The 26,631-nt window shown below is 45.4% G+C and overlaps 1 long non-coding RNA gene across 1 annotated transcript; it reads right to left on the minus strand.

Annotated features, from left to right (window-relative positions):
* Positions 1 to 503: 503 nt before the first annotated feature.
* On the minus strand, positions 504 to 10,995 carry LOC115096607. Its single transcript, XR_003858115.1, has 3 exons — positions 10,953 to 10,995; positions 10,516 to 10,602; positions 504 to 746 (listed from the first exon to the last, which is right to left on the minus strand). It is a non-coding gene; the product is annotated as an uncharacterized LOC115096607 (long non-coding RNA).
* Positions 10,996 to 26,631: the final 15,636 nt, after the last annotated feature.

Below are 26,631 nucleotides of genomic sequence, written 5' to 3' on the forward strand. Positions count from 1 at the left end.
TTTCGAAATATGTTCTTTTTGTTAGTACAGTTTTACTGCTGATGATTTTATATTTCTTGATTTGTTTTATAAGGATGGGTGATGTTTCTTTTTTCCTTTGTTACACTGCATACAGAGACTCTGGCTTGTTACAGTTTCCAATTCAGTTTTTTCTGCATGCTTCTTGTTATGCGTTTTGGTCTCTTTATTCTATGTTAGGTGAGGGACAGCACGTGATTCAGGTGAGGTTTTCTGCTGGCGTGTTGTTTCTGTGTAGGACTCTATAGCAGCCTGACTTGGTCCGTTTTCCTAATAGGAGATGTATTGGTGTCTTAAGGCCTGGTGTAATATTTTCAGAGACTTATTGTACATTAAAAGTGGGATCTTACATAAAATGCACACATTTACTTGTATTTAGTTTTAAACATATTGTATGGCTCTCATGGAATTACATTTTAAAATATGTGGCGTTTATGGCTCTCTCAGCCAAAAAGGTTCCTGACCCCTGGTCTAAGAGCTCATTAGACCTGCAAGTTCTGTGAGCCTGCGCAGTAGAAGGCGGATGACCCCCAAGATGTTCACTCGGATGCTTGGCGAGACCGCTGTTAGGAATTCAAATGCAGAGAAGAGGTGGATGACGATCCAGAGAGTATTCTGGCAACGAGATGGTTAAGGAATGGTTCGCTCTCTCGGCGATTCCTACATTCTGATTTCTTGCTCCCTTGATTCTTTGTTTTCCTTCTGTTCTTCTGGTTTGTTTCTAAAACCTGTGAATGCAATTGCAGTTGCATTTTTGAATGCTTGGAAAGTAATATTTGAAAACGTGATAAAAAGTTGAATTGGAAGGAAAAAAAGGGAGAGCCCAACAGAAATGCTGAAAATGTTGACGTAAAGGAAAGAGACCATTAGCAACCCCGGCTTATTTTGACTACATTTGATTATTTTGCATGCCACAAAGCCAGAAGTAGGCTGTTGTACACCAGGCTGTAACCCTAAAAGTACGAATAAAACAAATCAGGATTATCCTGTGAAGGAATGGTAAAGTGCAGGTAGAGGAGAAGGATAGGGAAAGAACGAGAAGAGAGGAAAACCCCAAGATGAGTTTGTAGCAAAAAATTACAGCTCAGTAGTGAGAGACCTCATGCCTCTCAGGAGACAGTGACACCCAAATTGCTAACATATTTCATTGTAACCATGTTTAAAGTGAAAAAAGACTTGTGCTGAGATAGAAAAATCATTAACCACTATCCCTGCACCTGGCACCGTACTACCTTAAGTTCGGGGGAAAAAAAGGCTAACGCTAACGACCCAACCTCCTGAACCCCCGATGAGGGACTGTGTTATAGTTTTCAGAAATGGGTTTTCCTCTGCTGGATCCCAGTGCCACATTAATTGCAAATTCTGATTTGCCTGTAAGCTGTTCTAATGCCTCTGCTCATTTCAATGTATTGTAATCCGCCTTGAGACCAACTTTGGGGAAAAGGCGCAATACCAAAATGTCTATAAATAAATAAATAAATAAATGAATGAATGAAATGACAGAATTGTTCCCACCCCTCCTTTCCCCCTCCTTATGTACCCATCCCATTCCTGGGTTCTGCCAGGCTGTCAGGATAAGCCAGGCAAGAACGGTGCTGCCATCTCTATAGAGCTGAGATGGGGAGGGCCTAGACATCATCTTCTAAGGATGCAGGTCTCCTTGGCACAGGGTGCAGAAATCCTCATTATTATAAGCCAATATCAAGCCCCTATACTTATACCTGGATTAGGGTCTCCAGAGGGGTTGTTTTGCTCATACTACAAACCTGGCATTTTGCAAGAGAGGGGAGTAAGTGGAGGGGGAAAAGGGTGGAGGAAAGGGATGAGAAAGGGGAAAGAAGTAGAGAGGGAGCAGGAATGCATAGGGAAGTGTGAGTGAGAGAGAGAGTGAGTGCACCATCCCCCCCCACACACACACATATACCCCCCACACACACACATACACACACACACACACACACACACACATACACACTCACACACACACACATATACACACACACACACACATACACACACACACACACATACACACTCACACTCACACACACACATACACACACTCACACACACCCCACACACACACCATTTCCCCATCCACCCTCCCTGCCCCCTAGGCGGGCAGATATTGGGGAAAGGGGAGGCAGGGTAAAAGGTTTCTGGTGATGTGACAGAAATCTAGAAATATTATTACTGCCCCTCTATCTGCTGTACCCCTACCCTCCTGGGAACCTTGCCCCCTGCCTCCCCTTACCCAGCATTTCAAATCACTGAAAGGGTTGGATGTGACCCCTCCCCCTCAAGCCCTTCTCAGAAAACAACTCCAAGGAGCTGTCTCCTTCCTCAGCAAACTCTGAAACGCCCCCTCCCCAAGATGGCCCTCTCAATGATTTGAAATGTCCTACGTGGCCCTTCTCTTGAAAAGTTTGGGGACCCCTGGATAAATCAAACCTGCGACAGGAACACCTCTAGCTCTGCCCGTTTTCATACCGGCTAAATGTGTGCACCTTGTGATTTAAAATGTGCACATATGGACGGTTACTTTCAAACTGGCGCACGTTATAAAATAGCCTGGCCGCATGCCCATGTGCGCCCAATTTTAAGTGAGCACACGTCTAGCTGCACAAATACAGATTCTACCGCATAAGTCAGGGTATTTAACAACGGGCGCGCGTCCACACCGTCGCCAGTTTCACCAGTTCATCCTCCAGTTTGCCCAGTTAAGCGTTAGGACCTCCAACCCCCCCTTGTTTGATAGCCTACACTCCCCCCCCCCTTCCCCCCAGTTATCCCAGATCCTTTAAACCCAGCAGAAATGGCTAATTTCTTTTACGTGTTACACTTCCTCTATAGCAGAAGTAAAGTTATGTGACAGTAGAAGTGGGCGCACGCTGGGGCGTGTAAGTATTTACGCACACATCTCTTGGCCCCACTGAAACACCCATGCCCCATCCAGACCGTACCCCCTTTTTAAAATCGAGTGAGATGTGCACACAGCGGGTGATACACATGCATCTGGGCAGTTCTTAAAATTTGGTGGGTGCACAACAACTCCTGATTTTGGCGTGTGCCGGGCTTTTAAATTGCACTCTTCAAGTTAGTCATAACAGGGGAGTTTTTCTCCTGGTTAGATTTGTCGGGCTAACGTAGGAAGTCAGAACAGATAAATCTTCTGAAAATCTACCCCATAGCAAATAGCCCAGTAATTGACTGGAAGAAGGCACAATGAGAGAATAGTGTAAAATCCACGTGAAAAATAATTGCAGCATTTCTTTTTTGGAGCCTGCAGTAATGTAAGTGGGAGGAGCTGAGCACAAGCGAACCATTCTACAGAACCGACCAAAAACCTTACACTTACGCAGCCATTCAGAGAACAGCAGGTTTCTCCTCTCATCAGGTATTCATTTTCTTTTTTTCACAAGATTACTGGCAGAAGACATGGCCCTTGTCAGGCAGTAAAATGATTTCACTTTCCCATACCTGTCAACTGGACACAGGCCATCTGCGTGATTTTTGGGTCAGCCCCTGTTTTCATAAAGCTCATGTCAAAACATTCTAGGGCTTGTAGCCGCTTCCTTAATAGGAAAAGCAGGACTGCAGGTCCCCAGGTGGTGGGAAAGCACCACATGAGCTGGGGTGATCAAAAGGGCAGGAGAAAAATTGCTCTAACCTAGCAAAGTAACTCCAGCCATGTTTGGAAGAGCCCTCCATCACCATTGGCTTCCTGAGAGGCATCACACTTGGTGATTTGCCAGCACCCTTGGTTTTAGTCTTATCCTCTGCACAGCACAAAAACTTCTCTAAATATCAAATGACAGCAAACGTGAGCAACGAGTATACGGTAAGAGATACTGCTGCAAAACCCTACAGCGGCGTTTTGGATCCAAGGAAGCCATGCAAACGGGTCCAAATTAAACTAAATTATTTTGCCTGATCAGATGTACATTGAGGAGATATCCTCGGTCATCTCGGGGTTTGTTCCGAGCATGGATGATTTCGTCATAGACATACTGGTGAATCAGGAAGCCTTTTGCTAGCCCACAAAGGGATCCTTGCAACGTCATAAAGAAATCATATTTTGAACCCCAGAAATGTACAGTGATGTATCCATAATAGTAAAATAGGAGGACACAGGTACTATAGATACTAAGATGTTTGCTAGCAGATATTATAAAAGCTTTACACATATAATCCTTTGATGGCTAGAAAGACAGATAAGACAAAACAGGGGGATTGGCCCAACGGCTCAGTGGCAGCCCTGTATGCTGCTATGTGGAGGGTCCCCAGTTTCTGGATTGGGCCTTCTGCACCCTGGATCTGCCAGGGCTGGGGTTGCTGGCTGCAGAGGCAACATTCAAAGCCCCTGGTCAACATCAAGGGCAACAGATGAAGAATGGATTTGGAGTCCTGGAAGGAGCGCCAGTGCAGGGTTCCTACTAGTTACTGCCATTACTGCAATGAATGGACTAGGAACAGTGGGAGGGTGGGGAAAAATCCCTGTGTGGTTACCTAGGAATCCTCATGGTACCAGAAACCCAGCCCTGGCTCTGAATGAGCGGAACGTAGAAGGAGAAAGGAGGAACATTGCTTGTACCCCATCTTCCATTTTTTACAACATAAGAGTCAGCTTAGGAAACATGAGACAATGTGTGGTGACTGATTGCAAAGGTCCTTACTGCTTATATTTTACTATCGTAAGGAGGTCCTCCCTGGTCCTTCTTACGCACAGTCAACCGTATCTTTCAGATTCCTGCCAAATAGGATCTGGTTTTCATTTAAACATGCACTCTTGCATTAGCAGGGAAATGGGACTGGAGCTTGCAGAGCAAGTCTGATCACTCAGAATGGCTTGACGTTATTCAGTTCCTTCTAATGTTTATGCTGGCCAGACTAGAATGGAATATCATTCAACACAGTAATTATTCTTCCAAGATTTGAATTTGCATATACACTGTCTTAAAATGCAAGGGAACTGCCTCAGTGATGAGATCTTCCATGAGCATGGCCTAATTACACTCGGTAGTAATCCTTAAAAAATATGCTGTCAACTCAGTCATGGTAAAGCTCCGGCCTTCAGCGATCCAGAAGCTAGAGAGGGAGATGGTGGGCCAAAATGGATGATCTTCTTCCACGTGAACCCTGGACCCCTATTTCCTTTTCCTTTCTGGGAACAAGCAAATCAGCAGAACGCCGTCCGCGCAGTAGCTGGCATTTCAGAGTACATTGCTAACGAGATCTTGGCCTGCTAAATTCAAAGGGGCGGATTTTCATACTCCGCGAATAGGCCTACTTTTGTTTGCGCTCCAGGCGCAAACAAAAGTACGCTGGATTTTAGTAGATACGCGCGGAGCCGCGCGTATCTGCTAAAAACCTGGATCGGCGCGCGCAAGGCTATCGATTTTGTATAGCCGGCGTGCGCCGAGCCGCGCAGCCTACGCCCATTCCCTCCAAGGCCGCTCCGAAATCGGAGCGGCCTTGGAGGGAATCCTCTAACGCCCTCCCCTCACCTTCCCCTCCCTTCCTCTACCTAACCCACCCGCCCGGCCCTGTCTACACCCCCCCTTACCTTTCTCCGGGGATTTACGCCTCCCGGAGGGAGAAGTAAATCCCCGCGCGCGAGCGGGCCTCCTGCGCGCCGGGCCGCGACCTGGGGGCGGGTACGGAGGGCGCGGCCACGCCCCCGGACCGCCCCGGGCCATAGCCACGCCCCCGTACCCGCCCCCGAAATGCCGCGACAACCGGGCCCGCCCCCGACACGCCCCCCTCGGAGAACCCCGGGACTTACGCGAGTCCCGGGGCTCTGCGCGCGCCGGTAGGCCTATGTAAAATAGGCTCACCGGCGCGCAGGGCCCTGCTCACCTAAATCCGCCCGGTTTTGGGCGGATTTAGGCGAGCAGGGCTCTGAAAATCCGCCCCAAATTGTTGGGAACCAGATGGTCGATATATGAGTCTCTGGCAGTCCAGGACTAGGACACAGGGTTCAGGGAGAATATACAACTGGTTGGGAGGGAGAGAGAGGACGGCCTTCGGTGCCAAACAGTGGAGCAAGCAATCAGGCCGATTCAATACGGTGCGCTCACGCCGACCGCACTGTTAACCCAGGTTTGGACGCGCGTTTTCCATGCGCTATTTTTACCCCTTATACAGTAAGGGGTAATAGCGCATGGAAAACGCACATCCAACCCCCCCCAAAACTAATAGCACCCTCAACATACAAATGATTGTTGAGCCTATTAGTTATTCCCGTGCGATACAGAAAGTAAAATGTGCAGCCAAGCTGCACATTTTGCGGGTTGGAAAATGGAAGCTCAATTTTGCCGGCGTTCGGTTTCCAAACCTGTGGCTGTCAGCAGGTTCGACAACCGATGCCGGTAAAATTAAGCGTCGGCTGTCAAACCCGCTGACAACCGCCGCTTCTGCCAATAAGGAGGTGCTAGGGACGCGCTAGTGTCCCTAGCGCCTCCTTTTTACCGCGGGCCCTCATTTGCATACAGAATCGCGTGCCCAGGAGAGTGGCCTTGGCGTGCATTGAGAGAGCGGGCGCTCGCCTCGGAGCGCCCGCTCTCCTGCGCATTTTACTGAATCGGCCTGAATATTAATAAACAGACATTGATTGTAAGAAGATTTGTCCTCTGTTACATGCTAAAAGAGTGAATCAACCATTTTGGGATGCAAAGAGATTAGTTTCAGGATTAATTCTCAGGAAGAATAAGTATTTAGCCCTCAGTTTAAGCAATCTAATACTGGGACACTGGTTTCAGAGAATGGGGAGAGTTAGTTTCATATGGAATAGCTCTAAAAAGGCAGTTTTCAGTAGCCGTTCGCCGTATGTGGGTAAGTACCTGGGTGCATTGAGTGTCTGAAAGTTGCCTGCCCCTTCCCCAGGTAGAAGCATGCATGGGGATTAACAACGCAGGCACTTTTTGCCAGGTATGAGGCAGGCATTCTGGGGCACGTGTGTAGGTTGGGAGAAGAAAACAACATATGTAGATGACATTTTCAAATCTATGCACGGTATTTTCCAGGGAAAAAACGTACTTGGAGAAAGCCAGGTACGGATGCCTGCAAGTTCTTTTTTCAGAGGAGCAGGTTTGAAAGGAAAAGTACCACTGCACTCTCCCCCTAAAAACTGTGGTAAAGCCCATGGGTAAAAGTGCCAGTGGACTGTGCATCGACGGAGGGAGTTTTGAAAATTGCCCCATAAACGCCTTTCGAATGCTCCTTGCTCCCTCTCCAGAAAAAAAAAGCTCAGGTACTAGTGAAGTGAAATGTAACCTAATATACTTGCATTACATTGACTCTGGATGCAGGGACTGGCGTGTGAACAGACAATTGAGTACATTTTCAAAGGGGCTTGACACAGAAAATTAGCATATAGGCACGTAAGTTGCTTGTATATCATGTACACGCTATTTTATAAATTTCAAAGGTGTGCGCGTATTTTCAGTTTTGCACATACATTTACCTGCTCAGAAAAGGAGCAGTCTCGGGGCATTCCGGGGCAGGGCCAAAAGGTATGTGCAAAAAGTTGCTGTTTGGTAAGAGATTTATGCAAATACATTAGGCAACTTATTCGAACAATGTTACACCTGCTAATTGACTAGCACAACTGATATCAGACTCATCTGTTTTCTGCTGTTGTTGAGTGGGAAGTCTGGGTGAACGGGGAGCGTTCAAGGTGAAGTGCTAGGAGAGTTTCGGTGGACAGGAAACGGGCTGGATGAACGGGCAGAGGCATCAGCAAACTGGGGATTTCAAGTACGCGTGCATATTTTAAAACATACCTGCCTCTGCGCTTAAATTGGGGATTTGCGTGAATATGTTTGTTTGGTTTTTTTTCATGCATAAAATATACACGCATATGCTTATAAAATAGGTAGAGAAAGTACAAGCTTTCCTCATACTGGAAATCTTTGCTCATATTGAAACATATGCATGCATTTTCCCAGCAGAACTACGTTATATTTTATAAATTCTGCGGCTCCCGCCAAGCAGCTTAAAACATTTGAAGGTAAATCTCTGCGATTCCACTTGCGCGCCTAAACACTGTGTCGCGAATAGTTGTGAAGGTTATCCTCGAAGTGTCTGCAATGTCTACAGGTTATCAATGACTTGCTATTATGAGAGCTATTTTCAAAGCCCTCCCCATGGCCAAAACGGTGCTTTGGCCACAGAAATGGGCTTTCCTGAAATTGCCCGCCTTTTGTGCAGGTAAAGGCTCACACACAATAGGGAAGGTGTCCCTGGGGGTGGGAGTAGGGAGGGGTTTGCACTTACGCGCAATTTTCAAAAGTGCGAGTGTAATTTCTCTGTTGGGGAAAACAAACCCGCCCAAATTACGGAGTGCAGGTAGCTTTTAGTCTGGGATCATTTTCAAAGGGAAATCACATGTGCACTTTCACTTTGAAAATTCGTGCAAAGTTCAAGAGAAAATGAAGCTGCAGAATTTGCACCAGTGCTGGCAGTTTTATAAGTAATCCTTATAGCAAGAAATAAGGGTTCGATGACAAGCTGTAGGTGATATCTTTTTATTGGGCATGCTCAATCCATCTTAGCTTTTCAAAGCTGTGCTCCCTTTATCAGGTCACTGAAGAAAAAGCACAGGCAAGCTGTTTGCAAAAGTATAGGGTCAGATAGGCATGAGGTTGTCTGCATAAGCCATTACAGTTTAGTAAGGGCATCTGGGGAAGCAGAGGTTGTCAGAGGTGACAGACTGTAAACTTTTACGGCTCCAACGGGCCTATGTCTGATAAGGGTGAGAAAGCCAATGGCCTTAACTCATTTTCAGGCCAATGCAACAACATGTGTGTAAAAAACGTGTGCACTCTATGCAATATGCAAATGAGCTGCTGCGCTAAAAGGGATGTGCAATGGATAATTTGTGCGTCCCTAGTGCTCTGCATTGGGCACCCAGGAGAAGTGGCTCCTTGTGTCCACAACAGCCTGGCCACAGCTCCCTCCCCTCCCACTTGCAGGGCTATTCCCGATTTGTCCTTTTTACTGACATGTGACAGTGAATGGACCAATCGGCAGCAAGTGAAGCAGTGAATAAATTAAAGATGTTCCCTAACTGTTGGTATATAAAAACAAATAAATAAATAAAAATTAAAAAAATATTAAGTGCCCTGTCTGTGCAGGTTACCAAAAGGGATGCACGGTTTATGGGCATCCGTTTTATCCCGCAGCAGCTAATTTACTGGCACAATACGCACGTACAATATACATAGCCCTGAGTGTGTATAGTGTGGGTGTATATTGTGTGCCTCGAAATTTATTTTTTTTAAGTCAAGACTTTTTTTTGCATGGTGCTGCTTTCTGTGGTTCTTCCTACTTAGTTGAGCCCTTGACGCGTGGGAAGACTTTACGCCTGCTCCGGGCATGCATAAAATTTGATGGGTTAAAAAGTGCGCCTTGGGTGCATGGCAATTTTTTGCATTGCTCATCTACATGGAATTTATATGTGATGAGCGCTATTAGCTGCAGCGAGTTTGGACTCGCATTTTGGACGCATTGATCCCCTTATTGCATCCAGGGTTATGGAACATGTCCAAAACGCGTTTCCAAGCGCTCGTTAACCTGTGTGCTAGGCTCATCGCACAATATTGCATCGGCCTGAGTGTTTGTCGTAAAGTGTCTGATCACATTCAAGTGGACTAATGCGGGAACCCCAATACTATGCTGAAATGTATCGCCCCTCTGTATCGAGATCTGAAATGTATCGCCCCTCTGTAATCGCTTTTATCATGATTTATAAATGTAAAGATTTTGTTTTACGTCTAAAAAAAAATTATTCTTTTCTTCAGCCCCTCCCCCATGCACATTTCGTTTTGGTTTTTTTTTTTAAATCAAGTTCTATTGCTCTTTTTTCCCATCACCCCCATTCCTCCATTAGTTATTCTCAGCCATCTGACCCCATTGTAAAATGCATGCCAAAAACATGATTGCAGTGGAAAGAATCTAAAGTTAAAAAAAAAAACCCTACTCAGTTTATCCCGGATTCTGAGATATAAATCAAAAAGAAAGATTGCTCCTTCCTGCAGCAGCAATATTAACTTTCCAGTGTAGGCAGTGAAGCGGCAAGCTCTGGAGCTGCAGATGTTGCCTGCACATTGCCCTGTTTCATAGTTTGCATAGCTGAGGGTCTCTGCGGGACGCCGCTGACTTTGATTTTGCACCGGGGTTAGACCGGACCACAGCAGTTACACAAATTTACCGCGGCTCTGTTTACACCTGCGTGAAAGGGGTCACCATCTTTCAGCTCTCCGGCACAGACCAGCCTTGTTGGAGGTTAAGTCATAAAATATTCCAGAAAAGAAAATCAAATAAATAAATAAAAGAGGTGACCGAAGAGGAGATGGGAGACTGGAAACGGAGAAGGGAAAGAGCGGGGTCAATGGAAAAAAAAAAAAAGAGAGAGAGAAACAGCAAAGCAGGAAAAGGAAAAGAAGTAAAGGAAGGGAGAATGTGCTGTCGTTTAAAAACCAGAGAAATACCAACGGCATTTTTCGGTGTGTTCCTTTTCGGATCCGAAATGACATGAACACTGCGAATTTTTGCTTCGCGTTATTTCCGTCTTGTAGCGCGCTTTAAAAGAAGGAAACAAAAGGAAGAGAAAAAAAAAAAAAAGAAACCAAACACGAAATTAAAGATTTTTTCCAAGCACATCCTTATTAGAAAGTTCATTAAAGTAACTCAAGGTAATTATTATTTTTTTTTTTTTACTGACAAGTTTAATTTAGTATTTTCAACCTTAGAATTGGTTTGGGGGAGGCCAACCTTCAGAATATAAAGTGCCTGCAGAAAACTGCATTTCCCTGTCAGGATCGGAACTTGTCCGATATGAAAAATGGGATTTACCCATGTCATCGCCCCTCCCCCCCTCTGCTTAAGTTCATCTTTCAATGCTAACAAGAGCCTGAAGCCATGCTGTGTACCTGCTTTCCCTTTGCCCCCTGACACAGAAACGCGGGATCATCCATTTTCTAAAAAAAAAAAAGAAAGAAAGAAAGGATGAACACGGCAGATCGTGCAGGGGGCCGGCAGTGAGGGGATGAAGTTTTATGACAGGGAGGAAAATCTGAGCATAAAGATGGAGCTGGGGGTGGGAGATGGCGAATAAGATGTGATTTATCCGCAAAGGTGAACATCGTTACTTTACGGTAAACTGGGCTGATGGAGTGCAGAAGCGCGAAGAGCGCTCTCAGGGGTATCCTGGAATCTCTTCAGATTTTGTAATGGAGGTATTCTGAGCGCTTCCCTTCTCGGACTAGACCTGTAAAAAGAAAGACAGGGACATCTTTTCTAAGGCTGCTGGTCATTTCTACCACAAGGGGGACCAACATCACATGTCAGAGGTGAAGAGGGTAAAGGTCTTCTAAATGCAAGAAAATGCTGCTCTCTACAGAGACAGATAGTTTGGTGTGTGGTATTGATGTTAGTGTAAGTTTGTGTTTTTAAGTTCTGGAAACCATCTCGCTGGCACATTCTAATTAAAAAAATATTTACTTAGAAGCACAGGTATGGGCATGGGAATGGGTTTAGTGGTTATATTAATGGGCTAGGAGCCAGGAGACCAGGGTTCATGCGCTGCTTTTTCCAATGACATGCCTTATGGGCTTGGGCAACTCACTTTATCTCCCATTGCCTTAGAAGCCTGATTTTCAAGAGGTTCTGCATGTGTAAATGGGCTTTTGAAAATTACCCGGAGGTACAGAGAAGGGTTACCAAAATGATAAGGGGAATGGAACAACTCCCCTATGAGGAAAGACTAAAGAGGTTAGGACTTTTCAGCTTGGAGAAGAGACGACTGAGGGGGGATATGATAGAGGTGTTTAAAATCATGAGAGGTCTAGAACGGGTAGATGTGAATCGGTTATTTACTCTTTCGGATAGTAGAAAGACTAGGGGGCACTCCATGAAGTTAGCATGGGGCACATTTAAAACTAATCGGAGAAAGTTCTTTTTTACTCAACGCACAATTAAACTCTGAAATTTGTTGCCAGAGGATGTGGTTAGTGCAGTTAGTATAGCTGTGTTTAAAAAAGGATTGGATAAGTTCTTGGAGGAGAAGTCCATTACCTGCTATTAAGTTCACTTAGGGGCGGATTTTCAGAGCCCTGCTCGCGTAAATCCGCCCAAAACCGGGCGGATTTACGCGAGCAGGGCCCTGCGCACCGGGAAGCCTATTTTACATAGGCCTCCCGGCGCGCGCAGAGCCCCGGGACTCGCGTAAGTCCCGGGGTTCTCCGAGGGGGGCGTGTCGGGGGGCGGGCCCGGTCGTTGCGGCGTTTCGGGGGCGTGTCGGCAGCGTTTTGGGGGCGGGTACGGGGGCATGGCTACGGCCCGGGGCGGTCCGGGGGCGTGGCCACGCCCTCCGTACCCGCCCCCAGGTCGCGGCCCGGCGCGCAGGAGGCCCGCTCGCACGCGGGGATTTACTTCTCCCTCCGGGAGGCGTAAATCCCCGGAGAAAGGTAAGGGGGGGGGTGTAGACAGGGCCGGGGGGTGGGTTAGGTAGAGGAAGGGAGGGGAAGGTGAGGGGAGGGCGTTAGAGGATTCCCTCCAAGGCCGCTCCGATTTCGGAGCGGCCTTGGAGGGAATGGGGGTAGGCTGCGCGGCTCGGCGCGCGCCGGCTATACAAAATCGATAGCCTTGCGCGCGCCGATCCAGGTTTTTAGCAGATACGCGCGGCTCCGCGCGTATCTACTAAAATCCAGCGTACTTTTGTTTGCGCCTGGAGCGCAAACAAAAGTAGGCTATTCGCGCGCCTTTTAAAATCCGCCCCTTAGAGAATAGCCACTGCCATTAGCAATGGTTACATGGAATAGACTTAGTTTTTGGGTACTTGCCAGGTTCTTATGGCCTGGATTGGCCACTGTTGGAAACAGGATACTGGACTTGATGGACCCTTGGTCTGACCCAGTATGGCATTTTCTTATGTTCTTATGTTCTTATGTTGTATGCGTGTAGCTCACCTAGGAGTGTATTTTTATGCACAAAGGGCCGGTGCAAGGATATTAGGCACCCTAGGTGAACCTTGCAGCTTTGTGACCCCTCTCCCTGGTCTCGACCCTGTCCACACCTCCAGCCCAGCCCACATACAACTTAAAATTATGCCTTTTATACTAACAGGTTTTACATGAAAACAATATTCAAAGTTCAGTTTTCTGAGGTAGAAATATCACTTACACCAGGTATATTATATTTACAAGCACTGCTGTGGTGTCAACCAGCAAACCCAGCAAAAAAGCAAAAAAAAAAAAAAAGGCACTTGGAACCCATATGGAATTAAGCTTATTGTTGAGTGAGGGCTTGACGCTCAGAAAGCCATGAGTAAACTGAATTATAATTACAATATAGTACACCTCCCATACCAAAACAACACTAAATGCTAGTACTTAAACAATAACAACCTTGCCTGTGAAAAAAAAATACTATTCTGGCAATTTAATTATATATCACGAGATTATTAATACTAAATAACATATAGTGACACAAATATTATATTATCTCAATCTTTATTGAATCAAAGAATTTGCAAAACACTATTTAAATCCTTACCACATCACCCCAAGGAATATTCATCTAAAAATACCTACTCAATCTCACGCTCTAATCATACATCATCCATACTACTCACATTCCTCATACCTCTCACCATTAAAATACCTCATATCTTCAAATTGTGTCACACACAAATGCAAAACCCCCTTGACAGTACAATATACATTTTTTAAATACAATTTTAAATACAGTTTGTTAACAAGCAGAGAAAATTCTATTGCACAAATTTTTGTTCGTTGAAAGAACAAAAATCCTTCAATTCTTCTTCATCTTCTCAACATGTTTTGCCTTCCCACAGGCTTCTTCAGGAGAAATTTTGAGGAATCTCCTACTGCTCATACATCATCCGTATATTTCCACACGGGTTTCATCTGCACGTCCCAAAAAAATGTTTCTGAACGTACATATAAGTGTACTACCCGACTCTCACTTTCCGACGTCTCTCCAACAAGAATTCACGGAACGCCCACTCTTGAATATTTTGTAACTCTCCCTTTGTAAGTTACCTTTCCAATTTTTCTCAAAGAACCGCCGCCTCCATGGCGTTCAAGAACGCCGCCATCGAGTGAATCAAGGGAAGTCTCTGCCCATGGCCCTCCCACTTTCACTTTTTTGGCCGCAGGCAGGATGGGTCCCGTCTCTTTCTCTTCTTCAGCCATGGGCAGGAAGGACTGCCCACAGCTCTCCCAGGCCTCACGTTTGTGCATCTTTGGCTGTGGACAGGATGAGTACTGCCCGCGGCCTTTCCAGGCTTCTCTCTTTGTTTTCTTTGGTGGCGGATGGATGAGCTCTACCTGTGGCTCTCCCTGGCTGGTATCTTTCCTTGGGCTAAGGCCCTTCTTCCTTATCTTTAGCCACAGCCGGAACGTGCTCCACAGACGGTCCCTCTCTATCTTTGATGGGCAGGGGGCTTGTACTGGTGAGTTTGGTGCCCCCTAAGGGCTGGCGCTCTAGGCGACCACCTATTTCACCAGGTGGAAGCACTGACCCTGTACGTGCGCAAAAGAGAGGCATTCCAGGAGCGGAGTTGGGGCAGGGAAGTCATTTACACATATACTTTTGATTTTCAGAGATACGCATGCAAATGTATACACATACATTTACACCTGTTCCAGAGCAAGCGTACATGTAAATGTGTAAGTCTGCTCTAATTTTCACAACACCAATATTCAAAGCAGACTTGCATGTTTAAGTCTGCTTTGAAAATTCAGGCTGAAGTTTGCAAGTATTTTCTGCTCGCAGACTTTAGCTCTATGCGCACATTAATAAAATTCCCCTCAACATGTTTTTTTTTTTACGAATTTTGGGACTTAAAGGAAAATTGCATAGAACATGAGGCCCTTAATATGTAAGCTCTTTGGGGAAAGGACTCATTGTACTTATAGACACTTTGTTGTAAATTGCCCTGCTGTGGTGTGATAAATTCTGAAATAAATAACCACATACAGTCCGATTCACTAGACTTGCAAGTTCCCACATAACTCTTTTGTTATTTTTATATAGGATACTTGTGAAATTGTAAAAACATGCATTAACACGATGTGCAGCTTCGCCCAGGTGCATAAAAAAATCATTTTCAGAACCTTGGATGTGCAGCTTTGCATGCAAATGATTGCTTCCTGGCTCCCACCCCTGGCAGGGAACAGGTAGAAGGCAGGTGTGTGTGGGCCACGAGAGTCAGTGCTCAGAGGAGGAAGACAGCAGCTGGACTAAGGAGGGGAGAGTTTGCTTGGGGAAGGCAATTTTCAGAAGCCCACTCCTTACCTGGATAAAAGTTGCACATGGGGATCCACAACGCACGTGCTTTTCCCTGAACAAAATGTATGTGGGCTCAGAGGCGAAGTTGACAGGGAGATGAAAGTAACAAGCAAAGTTTAGATTTTCAAAGTTTTGTACGCTGTTTTGTGGGGGAAAGTACTCAGTGAAAGAGCAGGTGCAAACCTCTGAGGGTACGTTTTCCCAGGGCAGCGTTCAAAGGGAAAGTGAACTTGTGCAGAATTGGTGCAAAGCCCATGGTTAGAAGTACACAACAGCTTTGCATTTATGTGCCTAGATAAGAAATTACCTCCAAAAAGTGTGTAGCAAGTGTAGATAAGCATTTGTGGCTCAAGACTTGTTATAGTGTGGGGTCTTCTCAATGACCTATGACCTTTTCTGATGTATTCTATTGTTTCTTCTGAGTGTGTGTTTATGTATACGGTCCATATTTAGCCGTTGAGCAGCTAGGCTAGTTAGCCAGATAAAGTTAGCTGAATATATCAGGCTATCTTAAAGTTAGCTGGATATGCTTATCCAGCTAACTTTAGGAAAGGTCTGTGGGCTGACCAGAGTTAGCCAGATAAGTTATCTGGCTGACTCGGAATATTAGAGATAGCCAGATAACTCATCCAGCTAACTCAGCTCCTCCCAGTTACACCCCGGAACACCCCTAAATTAGCCAGCTAGAATTTGACCAGAAATCTTATGATCCTGCTAGAATTTAGCCAGATACGTGCCCAAATCCTAATTTAGTCAGATAACGTCTGAGTTTCCGGCAGCATGCTTCTGAATATGGACCGCTACATTTCCATCTCTCGTTTCTAGTCGTTCTAGAGCTTGAATGGCAGGAGAGGGCAGGCGAGAATGTAACAGGAATGCAGCGTGCGAGGGGCTGGGTGTACGCAGGCATGAGTGGTCATCCAAGGAGTGCAAGTGGGATGAGAATGGTTGGGATACAGAATTTAATTTAATATAATTTAGTTGATAATATTTATGACTTGCCTATCTAATATTCTAAGCAAAATGGGCCCGTAGGCAAAAAAGTGTAGGGTGCAGAATGCAGAAGGGACAGGGGATGAGGAGGGTGAGTATGGAGGAGAAGGTTCAGAGGTCTGGCAGGATGAGTAGGGGAGAGCAGAAGGAGGAGGAGGAGGTGTGGAGGGAGCCCTGGAAAGAAAGCAATTGAGAGGAGAGACATGAGAAGAAGGAGAGTGGGAGTTTACTGAACCAGCTCCACTGTAATTTAGGCCAGTACATATGGTATGTTCGTGCTTCTTTCTACACCAAACATCTCTGTTGACTTGGCTGATGACCCATCGATAAATTCACCATCTGGGCTCTCGTTTCTGGGGAAACAGCAGTCCTCTAAGACCTCTCCGGGCCTTCAACTCACTAGGTAGGGCTCCATTACTTTAGCGGGGACTGCCAATGTAGCCTATTGAGGGAGGGCTGAAACTAGTTGAACGTCCCATATCAAGCAATCTCTGTACAGCATCCAGCTAGTCACTTAATCTCCCAGTGCTCCTGCTGGGACACTTATAGAAAGGGGACCTTCTAATCTCACAGATGCTTTCCTAACTAAACACTTTAAGATGAAAGCAGGACTGCAGATCTCTTGGGAGGGTGGGGAAAAAAGACAAAATCAGATACATCCAAAAACATCCCGGAAAGCATAAAGTCATTTGATCGTATTCTAAAGCAGCCATCAACAAAGAGATGGAGACTTCAGATACTAACGCTGAACCTTACATCACCCTCGTTAGCGTTTCCCTGGGATGATGTTTAACAAATTGAGATTGGCGGTCACACGAATACAATCCAATAAAGCAATACAATCGGAGACTTTTTTTTCTTCCTGCTCATTTTTCTTCGGCTGTGGATTACACCACCTATAGGTAAATACCAGGCTAGTGCTTGGGGGTTTAGGAGTCTGCACCAAAACTGCAGACTTGTTGCCTAGTAAGATCCTTTGTCTTCTCTCTCGCTCTCTCTCCAGGGATCCATTTTGTTCTGTTAAATAACAGACGTGTGTCAGTGTTTTCATGGAATTGCCAGGTTTTGAATAAAACAATTTCCAGTCCAGGTGTTAGAAGTGAAAAACAAGAGGACATGGAAGGACACTCCCTGCAGTTCCTCAAATGTTTTTTTCTCACGCATGTAGGACTGAGTGCAGAGCTGTTCATCTTCTCTGAGCCCGATGTTCTGTTTCTGTCCTAGGACATCTGTAGGGTTTGGGTTTTTTTTTTTGGTTTGTTTTCTTTGCTTCCCGCCTGCCCCTGCCCCTTGCCTGGAAACCGGACCTTGATGCTCGCTGCCTGTCCTGATCCTTGGCCTGTCCTCAGTGCCTCGCTTTCGTTGCTGCCTGCCTGGACCCAGCTCGGCCCTGGACCCTCCAGCTCTTCTTACCTTGTGGGACTCTCGCCTAAGTCCTGCCAGCCCCTGGAACCCGAGGGGGTCAACCTGCGGGGAAAGGGGTTGGAAAAGGTGAAGCTCCTGTCCAGTCCCGTCCCAGGGTACATTCGCCAGCTGCCGGTGTGGGCCTAGGGGATTCACTCTCTAAATTGTGCCAACCACAGCACTAAGGATCCACCTTCCTTACACCCAGTTCAGCAAATAGTCGAAGTAATGCTCCCTTCTCTCTCCCCTCCATCCCATCTCTAACCCTCCCACACACTCGGTACCTTCAGAAATCCTGCCTTTGTGCCAGGATCCTGGTACACTCCTACCCTGATTCTGACAGCTTTCAACGCTGGGTGACAGCAGGGCTGGGATTTTCAGCTACCACAGCAATGTTGAAACCTGCCAGGATTGTGGAAGGGGCGGAGAGTAGTCAAGATCCAGGCAAAGGTCAGTGGCAAGAAATCAGTCCAAGGCAAGGGAAGAGCAAGGCAGGAAGGACTGGACGAGGTGAAGCAGGCTGGAGAGGAAGGGCAAGGCAAGGCAAACTGGTCAAGACGAGGCAGGGCAGGCTGGATAAGAACGGCAAGGCAGGCTTGGAAGAGATGAGGCAAGGATGAAGCTGGACCAAATGCAGGCAACGCATACTGCAGAGCAACAACTGGGAGCGCTTCTGGGGTTTAAATCCCCAGCCGGCTCTAACATCATAACATAAGAACATGCCATACTGGGTCAGACCAAGGGTCCATCAGTTCCAGTATCCTGTTTCCAACAGTGGCCAATCCAACTCACAAGTATCTGGCAAGTACCCAAACATTAAATAGATCCCAAGCTACTATTCCTTATTGATTAGTAACAGTTTATGGACTTCTCCTCTAGGAACTTATCCAAACCTTTTTTAAACCCAGTTGCACTAACTGCTGTAACCACATCCTCTGGCAATGAATTCCAGAGCTTAATTATGCGTTGAGTGAAAAATAATTTTCTCCGATTTGTTTTAAATGAGCCACTTGCTAACTTCATGGAGTGCCCCCTAGTTCTTTTATTGTCATCTCCTGGCACCTCAGGCACTTTCCCGCTGTGGGGCCTTAAAGTTCAGGGCGTGCCATGCACACGCATCTAAGGGAACCAACAGGAGAAGCATGGCAGCGTTGTTCCAGCCACAGCAGAGACTTCCTTGGCATCTGCGGTTCTTGGAGGTGAGTGCAGCCAGTCGCAGGGTTTTCCTGCAGAAAACACAAATATAACACTAGGGAGGGGAAAGGGGGAAGGGGGAGAGAGGAGCTGCCAAGAAGATCCCACCACATTTCTATTTTAATTGCTTTTGGGTTTAGGGGGATGTGGGATGCTCAGCCTGGCAGAGCCCATTTTTAATATATTGAGTGGAGGCATGGAAATCAAGTCACAGGCTTACGTTTCACTATTATTTTTTTTACACTGTGCCACTTAACCAGCTACAAGGGCATCGTTAGCACTAGGCACATGGGGGCCATGCGCCAAGTCTCTTCCTCTGTGCCCTGAGTCTCTCTATCTTCAGGCGCTAGCAGAGCAGTCCTGCAGGGCTGCCAGCATTTTCCTGCAGCCAGCGACCAAAGAAGAGACCCTGTGGAGCCACTAGTGTTTCCATGCAGTCAGCGGCCGAGGAAGAGAGAGAGGTCCAGAGTATGTGTGTGAAAGACAGAGAAAGAGAGTGCATATGTGAGAGTGTGTGTGAGAGAAAGAGAGAGCCTGCATGTAAGAGACATAGAGTGTCTATGTATGTGTGAGTAAAAGGGAGCGTGTGCGTGCTTGTCAGAGAGAGAATTAGAACGAGCATTATTTGTATGAGAGAGAGCATGTGCACATGTTTATTTTATTTATTTATTTAAAATCTTTTAATATACCGATACTCAAGATAAATATCGTGAGAGTGTGCATGTGTGAGAGTATGTATGTGAAAGAGAAATGCCCATGTGTGTGTGTGAGAATGCCTGCATGTGTGTATGTGCGAGAGAAATGTCTCTGTGTGTGTGTGTGTGTATAGGAGAGAGAGATAGTATCTGTGGCTGAGTTTGACACTAAGAGAGCCTGTGTGTGGTTATGTTAGCATGAGAAAAAGTGTTTGTGCGTGTGTGTGTGTGTGTGTATGTGTTTGTGTGTGAGTGTGCCTGTCTGTTTATATTAGAATGTGTGTATATGAGAGAGAGAGGATACATTTTGTGTGCCTCCCCCAATCTGTGACAATCTCAGGGTGAATGGAAATCTAAAGTTCCCAAGCATGGAGAGTGGGGGATTTATTTTGTGTTATTGGATGTGCCAATCTGAGGGGGGGGGGGGGCGTGTTAGACCTTCTCCCTCATCCTTCCAGTCTGACTTCCTTATTCTTTGGTCCCAAGGAGAAGGGATCAGTATGAGGGAGGGGCGCAAACAATGATTTTTCCCAGGGCGCCATGGTCCGAAGAGGGAGGGGTCCATGGCAGACCTGATCCCGCCATTGCCCAAAGAGCTTACAGACAGAGTAAGGTAACAAAAAATGTTTGTTGACAGCAACCCACTCCTGAGAGGGAATGGCAGTTAGTGTGTTATGGTATGGCAGGTTTGCTATAAGTTCTGAGTATTTATTTATTTATTTATTTTTACATGCAGGGTTTACATTGGGATTCTGTCCTATCCTGAATAGATACCAAAAGAAGAACTTGATTGCTTGATGCTCTTGAATCATTTTAGTGGCAGTTTTAGTAGATGGTTGAAACTGGCCAGGGGCTTCTTTGTTGCATATAAGGCCCACTGACATAATGCCCAGCACCTTGTCACAGTGATGCAAAATGTTTGCAGCGGTGCCTCCAGCTTTATGAGCAGTGAGCACTGTTGTTCTGTCTCCATAAGGAGGGAGGTAAGAGGCGGGTGTGGGTGAGAGCCTTGGGACCCCCTGCCAGGATCAAACGAACAGGGTGCTTTCCCTGCCACAGGTCATATAGGATGACAGCTGCATGGGAACAGAGAATAGAGATTATCTAAAATGTAATATTTAAAAGTGCAATGTCCAATTACGGTGTGTGGTTTTGCAGGATTCTTCTGAGAAAGGGGGGGGGACGCTGTTGAATGCGATGAGTTAGTTATCAAAATCTCAGGGGGAGGGCCTACGGGCCTGTGCCTAGGATCTTTTAGGTACCCAGCAACGCCTCTGACCGTTTCTATTCTTTTGAATGTAGCCAGTCAAAGCTTAAGTTTAACAGCCATCCACAGCCGGATTACTTTAGGATTCCTCGAAGGCAGATCTCAAGTTATCTGCCTAACTTAGCCGGATACAGCTGAAAATCAGCTAACTTAGCTCTGCCCCCAAATGTCCCTGGCATGCCTCTTTTTTTTGTCCAGCTAAATTTAGCCAGATAAGTTCCCTTAGGGGCGGATTTTCAGAGCCCTGCTCGCGTAAATCCGCCCAAAACCGGGCGGATTTACGCGAGCAGGGCCCTGCGTGCCGGGAAGCCTATTTTACATAGGCCTACCGGCGCGCGCAGAGCCCCGGGACTCGCGTAAGTCCCGGGGTTTTCGGAGGGGGGCGTGTCGGGGGCGGGCCCGGTCGTCGCGGCGTTTCGGGGGCGTGTCGGCAGCGTTTTGGGGGCGGGTACGGGGGCGTGGCTACGGCCCGGGGTGGTCCGAGGGCGTGGCCGCGCCCTCCGTACCCGCCCCCAGGTCGCGGCCCGGCGCGCAGGAGGCCCGCTGGCGCGCGGGGATTTACGTCTCCCTCCGGGAGGCGTAAATCCCCCGACAAAGGTAAGGGGGGGGGTTTAGACAGGGCCGGGCGGGTGGGTTAGGTAGGGGAAGGGAGGGGAAGGTGAGGGGAGGGCAAAGGAAAGTTCCCTCCGAGGCCGCTCCGATTTCGGAGCGGCCTTGGAGGGAACGGGGTAGGCAGCGCGGCTCGGCGCGCGCCGGCTATACAAAATCAATAGCCTTGCGCGCGCCGATCCAGGGATTTTAGTGGATACGCGCGGCTCCGCGCGTATCTACTAAAATCAGGCGTACTTTTGCTTGAGTCTGATGCGCAAGCAAAAGTAGGCCTATTCGCGCTTTTTGAAAATCTACCCCTAAATATTCAAAAGTTGGCATTTGGCTGGATAGCTCACAAGCTATGCAGCTAGATCCTTTTCAATATGGATCCCATATATTTTTTTTGTTGCATTATGCCCTTGCTGGTTGACATCATAATCAAATGGATATTTATGGCACAGGCCTGTAGCTAGAAAAGCGTGCAGCGGCTGAATATGTTCTGGGTCAGAACAGAGCGGGGAAATGGGCCAAACCCGTATAATTAGTGTAACATTCCCCCCTCCTCCCCTTTACCAGAGGATCACCTTCAGAGACTGCTAAACACTGACAAATGCAGTTAAGCGTTTGTCACACGGATTCTATGATGGGGACAAGAGGTCATCTCAAAAAGAAAAACCGCGTGTTCCAAAACAAGAATGACGTTTACTGAACAATAATAAGACAGTTCAGCAGCACAAAGGGCAGGAAATAGCTCAGAAACACCAAAATAGTCTTCACTTGTAGCAGATACAAATTTAGATCAGACGTACTCCCAAAGGACAAAACATAAGTCCTCAAACCTCTTGAGTACTGGGGCAGGGCATAAGGGATTCCCTCCTATTTCTTTTATTGTTTTTCCAATCAAGGCCAGTGCACGAGTGTTTAGGCGCCCCTAGGCCAAACTTACAGGCTCTCACCCTGCCCTCCTCCCCCCACACAGCCCTATCCACGCACAATTAAAAATTATGCATTTATAATAACTTTACATGAAAAAGGATATTCAAAGTACAGTCTTGAAGTAAAAATATCACAACAATTTGTATGTTATACTTACATGCACTGCTGTGGTGCCAACCCTTTCAGAGAAGACACTTGGAATCCATATGGTGTTAGGCCCATTATAATGAGTGTTGGCTGTGGACTTGGCCTTCAGAAAGCCATGAGTAAACTGAATTACAATTACAAAATGGTAAATCTCCCATCCCAATACAGCACTAACTGCCAGCGCTCAAACAGTAACAACCCTATCTATATGAAAGGCAACACTGCCCTAAAATACCAATATACCTCCTGTTAAGGAAAACAGAACAAACCAAGGTGCTAAAGATTCCTATACAGAAACTATACACTAGCAGAGTATCTTTCCTTGGTCACATATGCAGTCATAAACAGACCCCCACAAAATGCAGAATAAAGAGACCATAAAGTATAAACAGACTCTGCATCAAGCCAGACTCCGTATGTAGTACAACAACAGAAAAACAGAAACATCACAATTCATCATAAAACAACAAATAACAAAATAGTAAAACCACACTAATAAAAAGACAAATAGAAAAACATCCAATAATTAAAAATTTATATTAAAATGTGTATAATTTCCCAAACACCAATAAAATATTTCAAAACAGACATATCAAATAACATCCAATAATTGAAACTATTAAGGATTTAAAAACAGCCAATACAAATGAAAAATAAAATAAAATACAAACCGAAAAGGAACTTTCTTCCCTCACCCAAAAAACCCCCAGTGCTTTAAAAACTTGAAAATTCAAGCCCTCCTAGCCTGCTCCCACCCTAGGTCTTTCAAGTCCAAATAGAACAAGAGTCGTCCCCTGGGTCAGTATTTCAAAATGGCGCTGACTGGTACTGAGGCTGACACCAATTGGTTGTACTGAAGTTTTGTTATACAGCCATTCAACAAAATGGTGTCAGCCTTTGGGCCAGCTGGTGCCATTTTAAAATACTAATCCAGTGGGGCTGTCACGACTGGGAATCACTCCTCTCCTTTTGGATTTTAAAGACCAACAATGGGGTAAGAGGAATTCAGAGGGTGGGGGCAGGCTTGGAAGATCTTAACATTTTTTAATTTTTTTGGTGGGAGCAAGGAGCAGCAGAGAGCCCAGGGCCAGTGAGGAAAACAAAAACGCAAATGAAATGTTCATAGTTTTACATTTGTTTAAGTTTGCAAATGAAATGAAATCAAAAGAAAGCAAATCTCTCGTAACCCCCAGGCCCCTGCTCCTCCTGTTTGGAGTGTAAGTGGAAAATGTTCAACAATTTAACCAAAAGAAAGACTCTTCCTCCAAGACGGAGAGGTATGGTAACAACTCAATCAACAAAACCAAGAGTACCAAGAGCAAGTAGAAGGACTTCTTTGAACAATGCTGTTCACGCTCATACAGGGGACTCTCATACTTACGAAAGCTTACTAGCATGCTAGCAGTTTATTTATCTTTCAAGTGTTATTTTATTGTAGGAAAAAAATGAAGGAAGTTCTGATTGCAAAGCTGCTCATCAGTCATCCAATTATAAGCTCAGTCGGCGCAGGAATTTTCATAATCACACTGTCATTAGCTAAGGAATGATAGAAACACAATGTCATTGTGAGTAACATTTGCAAGATACTCCATGGTCAACTGCTGCTTTTAAGCCACAACTTCCACAACTGAATAATTTTCCAAATAGCAATTTTAACATGACTGGGTTTCCTTTTAGTTGGGAGTGTTTCCATGTTCCTGGGCACCAGGGTGTTTAAACGTTTAAACCCACCATATTTCTCCATGCTTCATAAACAGTAGCACCAACATCTCCAGACACAGCCGTCCCATTCATCATCGTATTTCTTTCATTCATTTGTAGTCGTCATAATGACAAGCAGTCCTCAATATAATGTACAGCATAGATAAGATGACTCATGGACAGAATCAAATAGAGACGGAGGGAGATGTGATGGTCTTAATAATGAGGAGAACTCAGGCTGATATTAAAAAAAAAAAGTCCCCTAAATTGGAATCCTAAATTGAGTGCCTATTTTCAGCTGATATTAGGATCCTAATGTTTTCAAATAAATTTAGGGACCTAAATTTTAGGCCTCTTATTCATTTGCCTATATTTAGGCTCCTAAATTAGGTGCCCTAGTGTTGAAAATCAGTACTAAGCTCCTTTGTTTCCATGCCCTAACTCCACTCCTGGAGCCACCCACTTTCAGGGTCCTAAATTTAGGAAAACAACCCTAGAAGAATTTCAAATGGCCAATTAAAGAGCCTAACTCCAAAACGTAAGGCCTAAGCCTTTGAAAATTGGCCTCAAAGCATCCAGTTTGAAGTCTTGCATTGTTTTCTTCTCTGACTTTATCTTCTTGAATCTGTTCACCAACTGTTTTTGTAGAAAGAAAGAGTACACTGTTGTTTTCAGGCAGCTTCCTTACAGAAAACACCATAACATTCAGATACCAGGGAAGACAAAAGCATAGGACTCTAGATTACAATCATATTGACAAATGATCCTCAAATTTTGCCCCTCCAACATCTACAGTCAGATTTTCAGAACAAAGAAAGGAGAACTTTGTCCACAGAAAGTTATTCCGGCTGATAGTTCTTAGTGCTAACCAATAGCAAATTGAGTATTTTTTTTAATTTTATACCATATTTCCAAGGTTGGCTTAGACCAAAGAGCCATTCTTTTTTTCCTAGGTTTTGTCTGATCATAATACATTCCTCTTCTGTTTCCTACCCCGTGTAACAATTTCCAGGTGCATTGCTTGAAATCATTGTCCAATACGGGGACGGTTCCACTCACCAGTTGCTATTGCGGGTCAATATTCAGCAGTATTTAGCCAGATCATCGCTGACTTTTCAATGTTTCCCCCACTTACCCAACTAAAGTTTACTGGATATCTAATTATTCAGTTAAATTGTAGCCAGATTACATAGGAGATTTTTAATATTATAAATTGTATATTTAGCCTTTTACTCCCTCCCCCCCCCCAAAAAAAAAATTCAGCTCTGCTTCTTTAAGAACTGGAAGAGCAGTAGAAGTCTAGGAAACATGTTGATGCATGTCACTTTTACTTTTCCTCCTAAACTCAGGGGCATTGCCCTCTACCCTTTCACACAGTTGTATTGTTTCCATCGGTCTTATATAATTCTGTATAGATACAAATTCTTGCCCTTACAGGTCAGCTTGATGCCCAGATATCTAAATTGTTTGATAAATCCTTTACCTATGGTTCTCATTAAAGAATACTCTGGCAAGTACCTCTGCTTCTATTTTATTCTCCTTTCTTCTATAGCCAGCAATTTCCCCACATTTTCTTATTATTTGAAAAAATCTGGGAACAGAGCCACCTGGATTAGTCACATATAATCAAATATGATCGCCATACGAGCTTCCACTGCCCTGTCTTGATACCAGTGCACTCGCTGTTAAGCCTGTATGATAAACTGAGTCAGTGGCTGTATCATTAAATACAAATGTACAGGGTGGGAATAGACATTCTGGCCTACTTCTGGCCAGGTGAAAAGGAGAGGATGTCTATCCATTTCCCCTCACTGCTGATGTGGGTGTTGAATGCAATATACAGTAACTCTTCATATAATCTAGTCCTTTGAGAATTCCCTTTTTCCCCCATAATAACTCCATATACAATTAAAAGTGGTTTCTGCATCCTAAACTACCATAAATGCGTATAATAAGTATTTTTTTCCCAAAATCATTTTTATTGTGTTAATGGTAGAAAACAACAATTAATATAAAGACTTTGTCAAACTGAGCAAAGATGTCTAAATGCACATCATCAATTAATATTCAACATCATTACTGCCTCTGCATTTTCAGTTAAGGCCCCCATCTCCTCCTGTATATAACCACCCTCCCTCCCCTTCCCAAAGCATTTAGCCTACTTGCACACTCACCCTAGCATCCCCTCACCCACTTGTATGCAATTCAACCTGATACTGCAGTTCTACCACTACGACCGTTCTTAAACTTTTAAGTTCAAAAACTCTACTGTATGCAGGGGAACCCATCTATCTTTGCAAATAGGCCTCAAAATGTCAGTGGAATTTGTTAATCTACACGTGCCTACCATCAAGAAACGGTTATTCT

The sequence above is a fragment of the Rhinatrema bivittatum genome, chromosome 8 (assembly GCF_901001135.1).
Source record: "Rhinatrema bivittatum chromosome 8, aRhiBiv1.1, whole genome shotgun sequence".
Taxonomy (NCBI): Eukaryota; Metazoa; Chordata; class Amphibia; order Gymnophiona; family Rhinatrematidae; genus Rhinatrema; species Rhinatrema bivittatum.